Source organism: Hyla sarda, chromosome 2, assembly GCF_029499605.1.
Source record: "Hyla sarda isolate aHylSar1 chromosome 2, aHylSar1.hap1, whole genome shotgun sequence".
Lineage (NCBI taxonomy): Eukaryota > Metazoa > Chordata > Amphibia > Anura > Hylidae > Hyla > Hyla sarda.
In genome coordinates this window covers 28,736,804-28,756,107 of record NC_079190.1, presented here as the reverse complement: position 1 = coordinate 28,756,107, position 19,304 = coordinate 28,736,804, and the positions used below count along the sequence as shown (strand labels likewise).

General features: G+C 45.9%; 1 protein-coding gene across 6 annotated transcripts in view; it reads right to left on the bottom strand.

The window, feature by feature from the left end:
* The window catches only part of FAT3 (FAT atypical cadherin 3), a 671,890-nt gene that overhangs the window by 59,349 nt on the left and 593,237 nt on the right, over positions 1-19,304 (bottom strand). The window lies entirely within an intron of this gene.

The window sequence follows — 19,304 nt, the reverse complement described above, 5'->3', positions numbered from 1 at the left end:
AATACAACATTTTGCAAATCTAGTTTGTTTTTGTTAAAATCCACTGTCACAGGGGCCACTTCCATTCCCTTCTGGCAGCATTCTGGGATTTTCACACATGATGGATTCAGATTGGTATCATCCAACCTGTGGCTTCCAGCTGTGGTTAAACTAGAACAGACATGTATCGCCCAGGCTCTGATGCACCATTCTCATCGGCACAAAAGGCTTATAAATGTTGTTATTACAAGGAATTTAGCACTGTGACACAATATCACACACAATGAACCCAGCCTGTGACCCTAAAACTGTGGTTAAAATATCATTCCCAGCATGCATTGACACCTGCGGGCTCTGATATCCCACCTCAGAAGCACAAAAAGGTTTGACCTTTTTTTAATGCTCTTTATTGTCTTTGTATTGTATTTTTTTTGTCTGTCTTAAATAGTACCACACATGATAGACCTAAAGGGGCTATTGGGTTATTAAAAATGTATTCCCTATCTAAGGGGACCTCTGGGACCAACTGCCATCTCCAAAACAGGGGCCTGTCTCTTCCGGTCGAACACTTTGGTCCCAACCCTGATGGCCCACTCAGCTAATCACTGGCCACAGCGATGTCCCGTCTCCAGAGACTAGTACCTAGCACGCCTCAAAAGGTGGGGGCTGGAAAGCTCAGTGGGGTAAGAAAAGCCCTGTTATGGAGATCATTACGGAAGATACGTTTTATAACCGGATGACCTCTTTCTGGCCTTTTTACATGAGCCTATTATAAGGTGAATGAGCTAGGATGCCAGTGATCAGCTGACAAGCCAGTGATCAGCTGACAAGCAAGAGAAAGCTTAAGAGGGGTACTCCGGTGGAAACCTTTTTTGTTTTAAATCAACTGGTGCAAGAAAGTTAAACAGATTTGTAAATTACTTCTATTAAAAAAAATCTTAATCCTTCCAGTACTTATTAGCTGCTGAATACTACAGATTCTTGTCTTTTTGGCACACCAAACTCTCTGCTGAATCATGAGCACATATACTGCTATGGACAGTTCCTAAAATGGACAGAGATGTCAGCAGAGAGCACTGTGGTCATGATGTCAGCAGAGAGCTCTGTGTTCCAAAAAGAAAATAATCTGTAGTATTCAGCAGCTAATAAGTATTGGAAAGATTAAGATTTTTTTTTTATATATATATATATATATATATATATATATATATATATATAAGTAACAAATCTGTTTAACTTTCTGGCACCAGTTGATTTAAAAAAAAAAAAAAAAGTTTTCCACCGGAGTACCCCTTTAACATAGTTCACCAAGATAGGTGCTTGTTATCTGGAGCCTGTTGGCCCCTCTTTGAGTGCTGTTTTATTAGTACCTCTGGTTTCTAGTTGTGGTAAAACTCATAGCAACTGGCTCGGATACACTGTTTCAGTATTACGATAGGCCTGGAAATGTTTCCTCTGGGAAAGTATAAAAAATGATAGACCTAAGCTGGCCATAAGCATTAGAGAAATCTTCCCCGAACCTATCAATTTTTGGTGGGACCAGCTGGCCATCTCCCCACCTCCCGACCCTCCTCGAAACAAAAGAACTCTTGCCTAAGGTGACCATGCAATTGAATAGGTCCTGGGGGCTTGAAAGCAATGGCTCTCAAGTGTTTGGTCGACAGCTATCTAAAGTATATGGCCAACTTTACATCAGTAGCGTGCAACCATCTTGGACTGGTCCATTGAGAACCGGTGGATCCCCTCAATATCACTGATTTGCCAAAAGTAGGGGCAAAAAAGCAACATTTTCAAACAAATCACGGTAAATTTATGGTGTTTTTACTACATCAGTGGTCTACAAACTGTGGACCTCAAGTTCTTACGAAACTATAGCCGATGGCTGTCCGGGCATGAATTGAGTCTTACTTTCGCAAAATCTAGAGGTACACAGTGAGATGTAGTTTTCCGACATCCGGATGTCCAAAGTTTGATGTCTGCTGTACTACATTCTGAAAGTCTATACAGGTATTATTTACATGTAAATTTATGGCCTCCATTGTACTTGTGGCCCCTAGTTACCCCAGTCCCATAATGTATCCAGTCACTACAACTACAGTGGTCCCTCAAGTTACAATATGAATTGGTTCCAGGACGACCATTGTATGTTGAAACCATTGTCTGCTGAGACCATAACTCTATGGAAACCTGGTAATTGGTTCTGAAGCCACCAAAATGTCATCCAAAAATAGGAAAGTGAGGATTAAAGAAAAATAAGTAGACAACTAATATAGATAAAGCAAATCCTTACATATAAAAGTAATAAAGATCTGCTGGGAGCTGTAATCACTGTCTATGTCAGTGTTTCCCAACCAGAGTGCCTCGAGCTGTTGGGAAACTACAACTCCCAGCATGCCCGGACAGCCTTTGGCTGTCCGGGAATGCTGGGAGTTGTAGTTTTGCAACAGCTGGAGGCACCCTGGTACGGAAACGCTCGTCTATGTAGAGGACAGGAGCTTCTTCAGGGTCCTGTACAGTAAACATAGTGTCCTAAAAAAGTATCATGGAGCCGCCCTTACTTGGTGTCCAAAGGAGCAGCTAACCCTGGCACAGGTTAAGAGTACAGAACATGTACTACCTCCCTGTACTGTAGGGGGCGCTACCAGACAGCCAGTCAGTGCATGCACTTCAGTAATACAAGGGTTTTACCAGTGAATGTCCATTCTGATTGGTCAGATCTTCCAGCGATTAACACGTTTCTGGATTGTCTGTACATTGTACGTTGAGTCTGGTTTCAAGTTACAATGGTCCAGAAAAGGCCATTGTATTGTATGTTGAGGCCATTGTAAGTTGAGGGATCACTGTACAACCAAGAACACCGATACACCATCTTACCAACATTCGCAGCTCCAAAATCAACCAAAGATCGTTTTACATTAAAATTTTAAAGGCATAGTTTTTTGTTTTTTTTTTCACGACAAGTTAATCTTCCAGTATAACAAAGGTAAAATATATAAACTCTACTGAAGCGTGTAAGAAGAAAAACATACAGGGGATTATTTCGTTAAATAAGTGCCATCTGGAAGACCTATTTAACATCATATGCCATCAATTACTGCATGTGATGGAAAGGCCCGTGCGGCGCTGACATGGAAATGCTCGGCTCACATCTTCTGACCTTCTCGTATTACTGAGACAAAATATATATATTTTCTTTCAGAAATGGGTAAATGACTGTTTTCAGAAATGACATGGTTCAGATACTAATCTAGATGAGGTCTAAAGAGAGCGTCAGGCTGTGATTTCATGTTACCGTCTTGTCTGCTACATTGGGAATCAATTATGTGACCGTAAGAAGTCAGGTTACAGGGCTTCTGGGGTATCATCTTTGGACTATGGTAAATGAAAACCCAAATGAAGATGGAAAAGTCCACTATATCATTGCATTTATTAGTATACATTAAAATTAGGGATGTCCTGATACCAATAAGTGTCAGCAGAGGTGACTCTAGACTTTGTGAAGACGTAAGCAAAAGTTGAACATGAGGCCCTCACTGACACTCATCATAATTAAGATATGTCCCCAATATTTAGGAAAGGAATCCCCCTATGAGGTTTAAAAGGGGTATTCCAGGCCAAAACTTTTTTTTATATATCAACTGGCTCCGGAAAGTTAAACAGATTTGTAAATTACTTCTATTAAAAAATCTTAATCCTTCCAATAGTTATTAGCTTCTGAAGTTAAGTTGCTGTTTTCTGTCTAACTGCTTTCTGATGACTCACGTCCCAGGAGCTGTGCAGCTCCTATGGGGATATTTCCCCATCATGCACAGCTCCCGGGACGTGACATCATCATTGAGCAGTTAGACAGAAAACTTCAGAAGCTAATAACTATTGGAAGGATTAAGATTTTTTAATAGAAGTAATTTACAAATCTGTTTAACTTTCCGGAGCCAGTTGATATATATATATATATAAAAAAGTTTTCGCCTGGAATACCCCTTTAAGTCCCCAGTAGCTAGGTACATAGGGAACCCATTTTATAAAGGAGCGCTCAGAATATAGGCAAGTAGGGAATTCCCCTATTAGGTTGAAGCCCTCAGAGGAAGGGAATCTTTCCTTTTATGTAAAAGCACCCAAAAGATAGGCAAGTAGAGAATCTCTCTATTAGGCAGAAGCCCCTGGAGGTAGGTAATTCTCCCTCTTTAGATAAAAGCCCTCAGAAGATAGGCAAATAAGCAATTCCCCTATTAGGCGGAAGCCCCCAGTAGGTAGAGAAGCTTCCCCTTTTAGGTAGGAATCCTGGACTATAGGTGAGTAGGGAATCCCCCTATTAGGTTGAAACCTCCAGTAGGTAGGAAATCCTTCTACCTAGAAGCCCTCAGAACATAGGCAGGTAGGGAATTCCCCTATTTGGTCGAAGCTCCAATTAAGTAGGGAATCCTCCCCTTTTAAATAGAAGCCCTCAGAAGATAGGCAAGTAGGGAATATTTCTATCAGGTTGAAGCCCCAGTAGGTGGGAAATCTTTCCCTTTTCGGTAGAAGCCCTCAGAAGATAGGCCGGTAGGGAACCCCCTATTTGGTTGAAACCTCCAGTAGAAAGGAAATAGCCCCCTTTTAGGTAGAATTCCTCCGAGGTTAGGCAAATAGGATATCTCCCAATTAGATTAAAGCCCTCAGTAAGTAAGGAATCCTCCCCTTTAAAGAAGAAGCCACCAGAAGATAGTCAGGTAGGGAATCCTCCTACTAGGTAGAATCCCACAGTAGTTAGGTAGGTAGGGAACTTCCTATTAGGAAGATGCCCCCATTAAGTATTTTCCCCCAATGATTGCCATAAAAAAAATCCCCCCCCCCCTTTCTATCCCATGCTGAGGCCTCTGAATCCTCTGCACTGTTATTGGTGAAGGACCTTCTCCTGCACCCTGTGTGATGATGTCATTTCATCATGTGGCAGGTCCTGCACCAATCCAGATAACTAAGTGAACAATGAAGAGGCCTCTGAGTGTGAGTGAAGGGAAGGTGAGAGGGATATACATTTTTTTTAATGGTCTGCAGGTATAGTGATGAGAATCGGGAGCATTTACACAAGTACAAGTAGACCTGAAAATGTCCGGAATCGGGACATCCCTAATTGTAATAATTATAAACATTATAGAGTGCCAACATATCCCACAGAATCTTACTCTTCTAATATTATTAGGGTCCTGTTGCTGCCACTGTTTTAGGGTACCTGTAAATGGAATTACTATGAGGGTTCTATGATTGGAAATGCTTTGGAGTCCAATGTCTTGTGCAACATTTGGAGAGGGCCACAGTTTGGAGACCACTGCTCTAATACATTGGCATTGTCTATTTTCCTGCATGTGTCACTGTATTCTGCAGCCTGCGTACTCCTGAAAGATATTCTGTAAATGTCAACATATGTTTATTCATCCAGCCGCTCATTCATTCCAGCGATGCATCTGATAACTATTAATGCCGGAGAGTTTTGCATTTCAAAAACACATTGAGATACGACTAAAAACAAACTAATTGTGTTGTTTCTAAACATGTCGGGTTCTGAATTTCAACAATTCTTCCACCTCTGCGACTACATTCGGCTGGAGGAGATAGCCATCAATGCCACTGCAATGCAACCGAGCTTATAAAAGGGTCCGGCTCCTCTACGTGCTGCACAGTTCAGTGCAATCTATTGTTTTCTGTTATCAGGCGCTACAGAAATGGGGTGGGGGGGGGGATATCTCTGAAATACTATCTAGAAACCGGAGACATGTGACATGCACATCTGCCCTTGGGCACAACATGACTCCCAACCAATGGTGTACAAAGATAGGGGCCTCCTATATGGAGTCTAAATTTGCCCCCAGGACAGAAAGGTCTGGTGTATATTTTCCCTTTTATTTCCATGACCCATTGGTCTATACCCTCCTCTATTAATTTGCTGGGGATACAGTTCCCTGGAGAGAGGGGTTCTTCCCAAATTCTTACCAATGTTAAAAAGGAATGGGATCAATCAGAACAGGGCCCCCTTTCTCCGCTTGGTCTACCACTAGGTACGTCCGCCCTTGACCCAACACTTTAACCCCAAATAACTTGACATTTTAAGCCCAACCCTACTCTACTCTACTCCAAATAACATGACATTTTAAGCCCAACCCTACTCTACTCTACTCCAAATAACATGACATTTTAAGCCCAACTCTACTCTACTCTACTCCAAATTTTAAAGGGGTAAAACAGGCAAAAAACATCTTATCCCCTATTCAAAGGAGCTTCCGTGTTCTGCTTGGAGCTTCCGTGTTTGGGACGTCACGCCACGCCCCCTCCATTCATGTCTATGGGAGGGGACGTGACAGCTAATAATGTCAGTGGTCACTGTGTAATACTTCATTTCACCTGTGGAGGCACTGTAAAGAAGCTAAACACACATACTGCTTGGTTATCCTTTAGATCACAGCTGAGCATTGGAGATCCCAGTAGGGGGCAGACTTTATGGTCAGTTTATTGTCACAGGATCTTTGTCCTAAACTTTGACCCAGATCTACCATTCTCTGCACCCCCCCACCCCCCCCCCCCCCCCCCCCGACAGATCAGCTAGCTGGAAGGGTGAGTGCACTTGTGTGAGTGCTGCAGCCCCTTCACTTCCTACCAGAAACAGCGCCATAGATTGGGTAATGGCTGTACCTGGTATTACAGTTAGCCCCATTGAAGTGAATGAGATGAGCTGCAATACAAGGTATAGCCACTATCAAATGTATGGAGCTGTGTCTGGAAGAAAGTTGCGAGGCTGTAGCTCTTGCCCCTTTAATCTGCTGATCGGGAAGGTAGTGGTGGTGGTGCCAGATATTTATGGACAATCCTAAAATTCTGGAAAAGTCCTTTAAATTAAAACTAAATACATTTTGTGTTGGTCATAGCTCTAGTTTTTCTTTGCACTTGTTTTTCTACCCTCAACCCCATAGTCCTATAACTTTATTCAGCATTAGACATTCAGCTCCGGAAGGTTCTAGTGTATTCATTTATCACAATGGCGCGTGATAAACAACAGCGGTTCATCCCTACGTCAAGAGATCTGGCCTGTAACGCTCCGCGGCAGATGTGCCCTGAAACTTTAATGTATGACAGATGTACGGGACCATCGTGTCCATTCCCATTTGGGTGTTGCAACCAAGCTCAACAACAGTATACAGAAAATCTATATGTTATACTCTAAAGTGCCCTCATTTATTATTAAGTCCTATTTATAATTCATAGTGATGCTACAATGTATGTAATGAGACTGAAACTTATGGCAATCCCCATGTGGTCAACGACCATGACAGGGTGGCATTTGGTGTGGCACAAATCTACATTTAGTTGGTAAGACTTTTCACTTACTTTTTTTAATTATTAATTAATATAAATGTGCTCATAACCTCCATGGGCCTGATCCAGAGAAGTAGGTCCCATTGTAAAAGTCAAAATTGCCACCTGTTCTTTTTCACCCCTTCTGTTTTCTTTGCCACTCTCAGGGCAGTTCTCTTTTACCATTGTTCCTTTATCCAATGTGCTAGTGGAGAAGGAAAGTTGTTACCCCACCCCTGAGGAACATGAATAGGGTTAGCCTAAACTATAGGTGCAGCAGAGGTTGTTTTATGGCACAGAGACACTGGCAGTCATAAGGCAGTATAACACTTGGAGCAGTTCTCCCTTATCATCTTTTTCTTAATCAGATGTGCTTGTGGATCAGAAAAGCCTTGACACCACCCCTGAGGAACATGAATAAGGTAAGCCTAAGCAGTGGACTGCATAGCTGCAGCAGATGTTGTTTTTATGCACATGGACACTGAAAGACACAAGGCAGTATACGGTTCTGGCAGTTCTCCCTTATAATTTTTCTCTTAATCTGATGTGTTTGTGGAGCAAAAAAAGCATGACCCCACCACTAAGGAACATGAATAGGGTTAACCTAAGCAATGGATCACATAGCTGCAACGGAGGTTGTTTTTATGTGTCACATAGACACTGGCAGATACAAGTAAGTATAACATTCGGGCAGTTCTCCCTATTCATAATTTTTCTTAAAGGGGTACTCCTGTGGAAAACTTTTTTTTTTTTTTTTAATCAACTGGTGCCAGAAAGTTAAACAGATTTGTAAATTACTTCTATTAAAAAATCTTTACCCTTCCAATACATTTTATGGGCTGTATACTACAGAGTAAATGCTTTTCTGTTTGGATTTCTCTGATATCAAGACCACAGTGCTTTCTGCTGACCTCTGCTGTCCATTTTAGGAACTGCCCAGAGCAGCATATGGGGATTTTCTCCTGCTCTGGACAGTTCCAAAAATGGACAGCAGAGGTCAGCAGAGAGCACTGTGGTCATGACATCAGAAAAATCCAAAAAGAAAAACTCTGACTCTTAGGAACATGAATAGGTTTTGCCTAAGCATTGAATCACATAGCTGCAGCAGAGGTTGTTTTTATACTCGGGGCAGTTCCCGCTTATCATTTGTTTATTAAATGAAATCTGTCATCAGTGTCACCTATACTAATCCATTGGTACAGACAGGTAGTACAGGTGACACTGGTGACAGCAATACTTACCTGGTCCTGTTCCATGCTGTGGTTTTCCGACTATGCTCTTCTGTATCTTCAGCTCCGGACCCGACGTGGAGCATGGGCTAAGCTTAGTGACGTCACCGCTGCTGTTCTCTGCTGGGTCCCGGTCCCGCTGCTAGCAAACAGCAGCAGTGACATCACTAAGCTCCGCCCATGCTCCAAGTCGGGCCCTGAGCTGAAGATACCGAAGAGGATAGCCGGAAAACCACAACATGGAACAGGAAAGACCAGGTAAGTATCGTTGTCACCAGTGTCACCTGCACTATCTGTCTGTACTGATAGGTGAGTGCAGGTGACGCTGATGACAGATTTCCTTTAATGGCTTGTGGAGCAGAAAAGCCTTGGCCTCACCCCTGAGGAACATGAAAAAGATTAGCTTATGGACCTAATAACTGCAACAGAGATTGTTTGTACGGCACACAGACACAGCCACAAGGCTGTTTACGGTTCGGTCAGTTTCCCTTATTATTTTTCACTTAATCTGATGTGCTTGTGGAGCAGAACCCCCACCACCACTGAAAAACTGTTCCGAACACTGGAGCCGGGAGCTTGTGACGTCATAGCCTCGCCCCCCCATGATGTCACACGCCGCCCCCTCAATGCAAGTCTATGGGAGGGGGCGTGACAGCTGTCACGCCCCCTCCCATAGACTTGCATTGAGGGGGCGGGCTGTGACATCATGAGGGGGTAGGGCTATGACATCACAAGCTCCCGGCGCCAGCTCCAGTGTTCAGAACACTTTGTTCCAAACGCTGAGCAGTGGAGTACCCCTTTAACCTAAGCAATATATCACATAGCTGCAGCAGAGGTTGTTTTCATGGCACATAGACACTGACAGACATAAGGCAGTATAACGTTCAGGAAGTTAACCGTTATTGTTTTTGTTTAATCTGATGTGCTCGTGAAGCAGAAAAGTCTTGACCACACCCCTGAGGAACTTGAATAGGGATTTCCTAAGCAATGAACTTCCTTACTGCAGCAGAGATTGTTTCTATGGCAGATAAACACTTGCACAGTACTACAGATTTTACTATCGTGAGCGTGTCCACATGTTATTTCATACAACCATGGGTTACCATTAGGGTGATAGTATGTGATATTGTATACACTGCAGCCTAACGCTATCACTGACAATTAGACACACCAATGTCAAATAAGCTAGTTTACCAAAAAATCTGAACTCACGTAGAGCTAAAAACATCCATTTATTAACTTACTTAAAACTCCCATAATTTTCAAAATAGAAAAAATAGAAAAACATTTTAAATATATAGGTTCTCCTATGATGAACACCTGTGTATCCCAAGGCATTTCCCCGTGTATCCTTTGATATACAGTGGTTCATCAGGGGATCACAAAAACACTGTTTTTTAGATCCCCTGATGAATCGCTGTATATCATAGGACACATGGGGATATGCGTCGGGATATGCAGGTGTTCATCATAGGAGAACCTATATATTTAAAATGTTTTCTATTTTTTCTATTTTGATCATTATGGGAGTTTTAAGTAAGTCAATAAATGGATGTTTTTAGCCCTATGTGATTTCTGATTTTTTACTGCAGCCTAACACAATCAATCGAAGTGCAACATGTAGAAAGTGTCATTCAGCACAAACCATTCTAGCACAGTACCACAGCTGGTTCGTATGGACAGGATCTCCACTTCTGCTCTGTGGTTGTAATAAATGAAGTGCAATGAGGCTCACATGTTCCCATACGTAGAATAGAGCTCAGCTGTATTACATAGCTTGGAATAGAGCAAATTCAGCCGCATTCCTGTATTTTCAACACATGGGCAACATATGGCATAGATCAGCTCAATATGTTCTAGATTACATCTAATTTAGATGTTCATGCGCCTTCACTAAACCTGATTATAAGATGCAAGGCGGCGGGAGTAAAGAACACTGCGGAGCAGCCATTTTTTTATGAGGGCGACCCTCGCACTTACATTTACCATTACTGGGTTTGTTACACTTTCACATCTGCTTTTAAATAACTCAAAAACTTCATGTAGGGAGCAGGTGCTGACTGTGCTCCAGAGCTGTGTATATATATATACTTTACCATATTATTCTAGTAGAACCTATCTCTTGTTTTACACGTTACAGTACCTTTTGGTTGCTTTTATGTGGCCATAATACAGTTGAATTTTAGTATCCATTTTAACCCCACAGTTCAAATATTACAGCCTTAAGGTGCCAACTTCACAAAAGAACAGAACACTTTGGAGCCCTTGAAAAATTGTTGGTTTCAAACCCAATTTTTTTTTTGCTGTATCTATTTGTTTCATTACTGTAATTGGGTCACGTGATCCCTGGTCTGACCCACAGCAAACTACAGTGTTTAATCAGCCTTGGGTGAGCTGACTTCCAATGATATATGGGAGGACATCATCACCTATCAAATCCTTACTAGCTCTCAGTCCCCTCCCCTCCAGCTCTATCTGTATATTGCTACTGCGGACTCAGCAGTAATCATGCTCCTTCCATCCAGCTCTATCTATATACTGATGCTATCTATATGGAATCAGGATTTACAGTAGTTATATATCTCCCCTCCAGCTCTATCTGTATACTGTTGTTGCTATCTCTATGGGATTAGGATTTACAGTAGTTATATATCTCCCCTCCAGCTCTATCTGTGTACTGCTGCTATCTCTATTGGATTAGGACATATAGTAGTTATACACATCCTCTCCAGCTCTACTTGTATACTGCTGCTGCTATCTCTATGGAATCAGGACATGTGCTAGTTATACACCTTCCCTGGGGCTGTTTTCACACATTGCATTTTTGCTGTGATTTAATTTTTTTACTGCAAAAATGCTGCAATTTTGCCACAATTGTGCATATCACGGTAAAAACTTGTAATTTTTTACCACGATTTTGGAAAATCGAAGCAAAAAATGCATAAAAATTCAGCGTGTGAACACAGCCACAACAGTTCGACTCTTCAAAAGACATCTTCATTTTGATTAAGAAAAATCAGAAAAGGCATTAAAACTGCACATAATGTCAACCCACTCAGTCTAATAAGTTCACCTGGCTGTACTCCAGCACCAGCAGCCTAACTAGATGGCAGGTGCTGTGATCAAACTCCACACCCTCTCTTTCTCTGCAAAGCCAAAGGATTCATGGGAAATGTGATGGAATTGTAATCAGTATGGCTGCAAACTCACTCCTGCCACATCTACACCACAAGGTATACACAAGAACCTATACATTACTCTGTGCTTAAAAAAATTCATCTCGGAGTACTTTAATCATTTCACTATATTTGTCTTTGTAGTAAAGCTGAATTGTTAATGTACCGACATTGTATCACTACCTAATGTGCTGCATTAACCCCTTAATGACCAAGCCCATTTTCACCTCAAGGACGAGGCCAATTTTATTTTTGCGTTTTAGTTTTTTCCTCCTTGCCTTCTAAACTCCATAGCTCCTTTATATTTCCATCTACAAACCCATATAAGGGCTTGTTTTTTGCGTGACCAATTGTACTTTGTAATGAAACCTCTCATTTTACCATAAAATGTACGGCGAACCCAAAAAACATTTTTTTTAGGGAGGAAATTTAAATGAAAACCCAAATTTTGCAAATTTTGGAGGGTTTTGTTTTCACACTGTACACTTAACGGTAAAAATGATATTGTGTGGTATAGTGTTATTTATTCTGTGGGTCAATACGATTAAAATGATACCCATGGCTACATACTTTTATATTTTTGTACCACTTAAAAAAAAATCTAAAACTTTTTGTACAAAATCAGTAATCTAAAATCGCCCTATTTTGACCACCTATAACTTTTTCATTTTTCCGTACATAGGGCATTTTTTTGCGCCGGCATCTGTAATTTTTTTTAGATACCGCATTTGCATATATAAAACTTTTAGATCATTTTTTATAAAAAATTTTTTAATAAAATGTGACAAAAAAGCAGGATTTGTGGAGTTTTTACATTTTTTACGTTTACGCCATTCACCGTACGGGATCATTAACATTATATTTTGATAGTTCGGACATTTACGCACGCGGCGATACCAAATATGTTTATTAAAAAAACATTTTTACGCTTTTTGGGGGTTAAATGGGAAAAACTGACAATTTTCATTTTTATTGGGGGAGGGGCTTTTCCCCTTTTTTTTTTTACTTTTTATGTTTAAATTTTTCAGCTTTTTTTTAACACTTTTTATGTCCCCATAGGGGACTATCTATAGCAATCCTTTGATTGCTAATACTGTGCAGTGCTTTGCATAGGACACAGCACTGCTCAGTATTATCGGTGATCTTCTGCTCGATCGCAGACCAGAGCAGAAGACCCCGGGAGACGGCCGGAGCCAGGTGAGGGGACCTCCGGCTGTCATGCTGGATGATCGGATTTCCGCGGCAGCGATGCGGACGATCCGATCATCCAATCAAAGTGCCGCAATGCCGCAGATGCCGTGATCGGTACAGATCACGGCATCGGAGGGGTTAAAGGCGGACATCTGCGCAATCGCGGATGTCGCCCATTACCGGCGGGTCCCTGGCTGCTGCTAGCAGCCGGAACCTGCCGTGTATGACGCGAGCACCTTTCCGATGCTCGCGGTCATACACAGGACGTAAATGTACGTCCTGGTGCGGGAAGTCCCGCCAAACCAGGACGTATATTTACGTCCGTGGTCGTTAAGGGGTACTCCGCTGGAAAACCTTTTTTTAAATCAACTGGTGCCAGAAAGTTAAACAGATTTGTAAATTACTTAATCTTAATCCTTCCAGTACTTATCAGCTACTGTATACTACAGAGGAAGTTCTTTTCTGTTTGAATTTCCTTTCTGTCTAACCACAGTGCTCTGCTGACACCTCTGTCCATTTTAGGAACTGTCCAGAGCAGGAGAGGTTTGCTATGGGGATTTGTCCTACTCCGGACAGTTCCTGACATGGACAGAGGTGTCAGCAGAGAGCACATCCTCTGAACACAGCAGTTTCAGTGTGTGAAGTTGTCGGGTGTGTCTCCTTTGAGCTCCAGACTTCCACACAGAGAGAAGCAGCGTTTTTCACCTGCCTTCCCAGGGGTGTGGCAGGCCCCTGGGGAGAGCTTTCCTGCATGGAGCCAAGGGAGTCTCGGGCTTCTACCTCTCGTTCCCGGCTGGCGAGAGGGGGGAAGATAGCATCTACAGCCGGTTCCAAGGTCGGGGTGAGGCGTTCCAGCAGGGCCCGCAGAAATGCGGAGCCCGCTCCCCCGTCCAAACCCGAAGGACGCAAGGCTACAGCCAAGAACAGCGGACCTTCTGCTACCCCTGAACCCCAGCAATGGGGGGTACGGGGTCCAAGGGAGTCTCTGGAGATGTATGGGTCACGGATCCAATCCAAGATGGCGGAGTATGAAGAGTTGGGAAGAAAACTTAGGAGCCTGAGGGAAGACCTGAAGTTTTCACGCTACCAGGCTGACAATGCCTCTGCAGGTAAGAGGCAGAAGTTTACTGCTCAGGTGCGGGCTCTTAAGGCAAAGGTGGCTGAGGTGGAGGAGGCCAGAAGGAACATTGCTGAGGATGCAGGGTTCTTTAAGGAAAAACTTACTAACAATGAAAGATTTAAAAACCCGCATGCATGTGCAGACAGCCATGAGGACAGCAGTGAGGAGGAAGATGGAGAGGAGGAAGGTGATGGAGAGTCAGGTGAAGCTGTGGAGAGTGAGGGGGATGCTGCCCCTGGTGCATGTGACCCCCAGCCCCCCCAAGATAGCTACCCAGAGCCCTATCAAGTGGCGTTACCTTCCAGTGATGGGGAGATGGAGGATAGCTGTGAAGAGGACGCAGCTAGTGGGGGTTTGCTGAGAGCTATTGTGCAGCAGGAGTCACCTACCCGCTTTGAGGATTTTGCCTTTGGTGAAGATCTTGGCAAGAATGATGTAGTGAAAAAAAGGAAGAAGCAGAAAGTTCAGGAAACGGTATCTTTTGTTTTTCATTCATTCAAGCAGTCTGGGCCAGCTGTGAAGTTGGTTCAGGCTGCTGGGCCCCCCAAACTGCCAGACCCCGTTCCTGTCATGGACCGGGGCCAGCAAGGGGGGTACAGCATGGCGTCTGAAAAGGCTGTAGGCGCAATAGATGTGAAGCCCACCCATCCTGCCGGTAGGGAGGGGCAGGATGGGCTCATGGTGGGAAGTGGCGAGGCAAGCTATGCCGCCGCGTGCTCGGGGGGCGGTTCCCCGAGTGCTGTGGGCATTACCGGCGCTGCGGGGCACTCCCCTGTGAGGGGGGGGAGTGTCCAGGCGCCGTTGGCAGAGAATGGTGGGTCCAGGTGCTCAGGGGGCGGTCCTCCGAGTACTATATGTTCTGTGGGCGCTGCGGGGCACTCCTCTGTGAGGGAGGGGAGTGTCCGGGCGTCAGAGTCTGCTGCAGAGCCCGTGCGGACGGGCACAGCTGGCACGGTGGGGATTCCCTGCGTGTCAGAGAGTGTGGGCGGAGCTGGGGTGCGCCCGGGGGGGCAGCTCCAGACTCCAGAAGGGACATCGCCCATGGAGGAGGAGCCCTTGGCGTCAACCCCAGCAACAGCTAAGAAAGCAAAGAACATTATTAAACCAGCTATACTACAAGTCCCAGCCAGCCCAGAATCTGTTAGGCAGGTAATGAGTGGAGGATGTGAGAATGCTGAGTGTAGTAGTGTTGTGGATGAGAGGAGTGCATGTGGGAGTGTAAGTGGAGTGAATGATGGTGGGACTAGTAGTGGTAAGAGTGGAAAGTCGGGTATGAATGGGAATAAAGATGGGAGTAGTGGTGTGAGTGGCTGTACTGACGGTTCTGGGTCTGGGTCTGGTCTGGCTGCCCCCCCGGTAGTGGCTGCTTCTAGGAGCTATGCCAATGTCACTGCCGGGGGTTCAGGGGGGTCCCCATCTCTGTCCGGCTCTGGAGGCCACTTGCAACAGCGCCTCCTGGAGGCTTTACGCAGGGGCGACAGGTCGATCCAGGTAGAGGGAAGGGGTGAGGTCGACCTGTCTTTCTGGATAGAGAGGCACGGTTTGGGGGCTTTCCGAGAGCGGAATGGGGAGGTGGTCTGGTCCCTCCCGACAACCGGGCAGGACAGTAACCGTAGGAATGTGGTCCGTCTGATTTGGAGGGGCGAGGATGCGTGCCCACCTCGCTCTAAAGTGGTTGAGCTCCTCCTTCAGATGGAATTCAGGGCAAGTGACATCTTTGCCCTCATTCACCCCTACGGTTCATCCGAGTTTGATGTCAGTTTCGTACGGCCAGAGGGTCTCGAACTCTTCTGGTCAAACTACGAAGTGGCAAAGAACGAGCCCGGCTGGCGGGATTTTGCCGTCAAGGCGATTTCCCGTCAGAACTCTGTCAAGAAAGTTACCGTTTTGACCCGTAACGAGTCACTTTCTTGTTATGACATTATGACCTGGCTTGGTCGGTATGGGGATGTGACGGATATGCCCAAGAAAAACTTGGATGAGCACGGGATCTGGTCCGGGGCCTGGACGTTTTCCGTCAAACTCAAGCGTTCAGGGAGTACAGTTGCCCACATTCCGTCAGCCGCCTTCCTTGGACGCGATAGGATCCAGGTCTTCTACCAGGGGCAACCCAAGGTCTGTCACAGGTGTGGCAGCCCCACCCACTTTAGCGCAGCCTGTACTGTGCAGGTCTGCGCTTTGTGTGGTGGGGTGGGTCATCTGGCCGCATCCTGTAGGCAGATCCGGTGCCACCTGTGTGGTGTCCTCGGGCACCCTTTTAGCCGTTGTCCTAGCGCCTTCGCCCGTGCGGCGGCCGCTCCGGCTGAGGAGAGCTGCGAAGTTGCCTCGGCTGGGGAGGGTACGGGCAGGGATGGGGGCGCAACAGGGCTAGTGAGGAGGAAAAAGGGCCCCGCCAAACTAAGGCGGGAGGAAAATCGTAGAAGGAGTAGGGAGCTGGAGAGTGCCCAGGTGACGGGGGCAGCTTTAGCCCCTGCTCCTGAAGCTGGCCCTGTAACCGCTGAAGCCCTAGAAGAGAACGTGCTGGATGAGGAGATCAGGAGACTTCACAGAGAGAAAGGCAATATGGCCGACCCTTCCGATTCCTCCCACTATGAAAGTGTGGATGAGGAAAGTGGGGTGAGGCCCAAAAAGAAAGATAAGGGCAAAAGGAAAGGGAGAAAGAAGAGGTCAGAGCCCTCTGAAGTTCCTTGTACTACGGGCCAGGTCCAAAACGGAAGCCTGACTGCCCCCCCTCTGATTGACCTGTCAAACCGATACCTCGTCCTCGATACCATCTCCTCCCCCTCCTTGGAGGGGGAAGGTGAGGACGGGGTGCCTAGGGAGAAGGAGCCTCTGGGGGGAACTGGGCCCTGTCCTGTTGAGGCACCTTCCTCAGAGGGCAGGGCTAGACCGGAGCCGGACAGAGACGGGGACCATATGGATCAATCGGAGTGTAAAAAAAGATCCAAGAGTGGTCCTGCCCTCTCGTCTTCTTCGGGGGATGAGGGGGCAAAAAAGAAGGGAAAGAGAAAGTAAAGGGTGTGGCCGTCTAATTTAATCACCCTGTATGGCGGCACTCACCCCATTGACGCTGGCATCTATTAACTGTGCCAGTATAAAGTCAGATACGGCTAGATTCGCAGCCTTTGATTTTCTCGGCCGTGTTGAAGCCGACATTTTCCTTTTACAGGAGACCAGGTTGTCAGATCTAGCCTCTCTGGTAAAAGCCAGAAGAGAGTGGAGGCGCGGTCCCTCCCACTGGTCTCTTGCGGCTGAGCCGTATAGTGGGGTGGCGGTCCTTTTTACCGCTCCTGTTGAATGCCGACGGGTTATTGAATTAGAAATGGGGAGGTGCCTGATCTTAGATGTCTTCATGAAGGGACAAGAGCTCCGGCTCATTAACATCTACGCCCCGCAAACTAAGCGGGGCCGTAAAGATCTCTTTATGAGGATTAAGCCCTTTCTTTTTACGAGTCGGCAAGTGATCTTTGGAGGGGACTTCAATAATGTCACGAGGTCCCAAGATAGGAGAGGCTCCAATGGTCCGCTGACTTGCGATAGTGTGGCACTGATTAGCATAGCTAGAGAAGCTCGCCTAGAGGACGCCCACATCCGGAGCCCCTCAGGCCACACGGGTTTCACCTATCATCAAGGTAGTCGCAGGTCTAGGATAGATAGGTTTTATTTAAAGGAGGAAGCTGTCTCTTCCGTAGTGTCCGTGGTTGAGGTGGAGTTCTCCGATCACTGTATGATTTTGTTTTCCCTGAATGTTTCAGAGACCCCCCGGATGGGAAAAGGTTATTGGAAGCTGAATTCGTCCCTCCTGGAGGAAGCGGAAGTAAGACAGTCCTTTGAGGATTTTCTTCAGAGCCAGGTACCTTTACTGGGCCTATGTAGTAGTAAGTCAGAGTGGTGGGAGATATTCAAGAAGCGGGTTGCGGGGTTCTTCCGCCAGCTCTCGAGCCTCAGGTCCCTGAACAGGTACCGCCTGTATCAGGGTCTGAGGAGGAAACTCGAGCTTCTCGTCTCGACTGGAGGTAGCCGAGAGGATATCTCCAGAGTGAAGTCCTTGCTGATGAGGTGTCAGTACGATAGGCACACATCTTTGGTTTTTGAGAGGGATTTCGGGAAGTACCGCTCGCCCGACCCTTACAGAAACTGTAAGATGTCAGTGAGTAGTAAAGTCATTTCAGGACTGATTGATAGTACAGGATCTCTGAATCGGTCCAGATCAGGGATCTTGGAGGTTGTCAGATCCTTCTACTCGCACCTCTTGGGAAGGAAGGATCTAGATCGAGACAGGATGTCGGTTTTCCTGACTGAAACCATTCCTGAGCCAGGGGTAGACCCCTCTCTTGATGTTTTGGCAGAAGAAATCAGGGAAGAGGAAGTGAGAATGGCGATCGAGGGGCTTGCCCCTAAGAAGTCGCCAGGTCCGGATGGCTTAACATCCGAGTGGTACAGGACCTTTAAGGAGTCTTTAGCTCCCCTCTTGACTGAGGTATTCAATGAGTGTCTCTCCTCGGGCACTCTGCCAAAGTCAATGAGGAGGTCAGCCCTGATTCTTCTGTCAAAGGGTAAAGATCCTAGCCGGATTGAGAATTGGAGACCCATAGCTCTTCTCAATACGGACAGGAAGCTTCTGGCTAAGATATTGTTTAATCGGCTGGTGAAGTTTGCACCCCGGCTCCTTTCGGGGGCTCAGCACTGCTCTTTTCCAGGCCGAAGCACCTTAAGTGCTGTCCTTAGTGTCAGGGAGGCAGTGGAGCGGAGTAGTGCAGGTCTCTGGAAGGGGTACTTGCTGTCCTTGGATCAGGCCAAAGCTTTTGATCGGGTGAACCACGAGTACCTATGGTCCGTCCTCCTGAGATATGGCTTACCAACTACTTTTGTTAATTGGCTTAAGATCTTGTATGCAGGGGCAGAGAGTTTCCCGCTGGTGAACGGGTGGTCTGGCCGCTCTTTTGTGGTGGGTTCCGGAGTCCGTCAGGGTTGTCCTCTTAGCCCGCTTTTATACGTGTTCGCAATCGATCCCTTCGTCCGGAGGGTAGATTGTGGGCCGTTGGCGGGAGTCGGGATGAGTCTGGCGGAGCTGGATGTCGCCCAGAGAGTGGTGGCGTACGCTGACGATGTCACTATTTTCGTCTCCTCAAGAGAGGAGGTCGATGTGGTGATGTCGGAGGTGGACCGCTACTCGGAGGCATCCGGGTCTAAGATCAACCGGGATAAGTGTGAGAGTCTCTGGCTGGGAGGGGGAGACCCCACGTTTGATCTCCCGGACACCCTTCCAGGGCCCCAAGAGTCAGC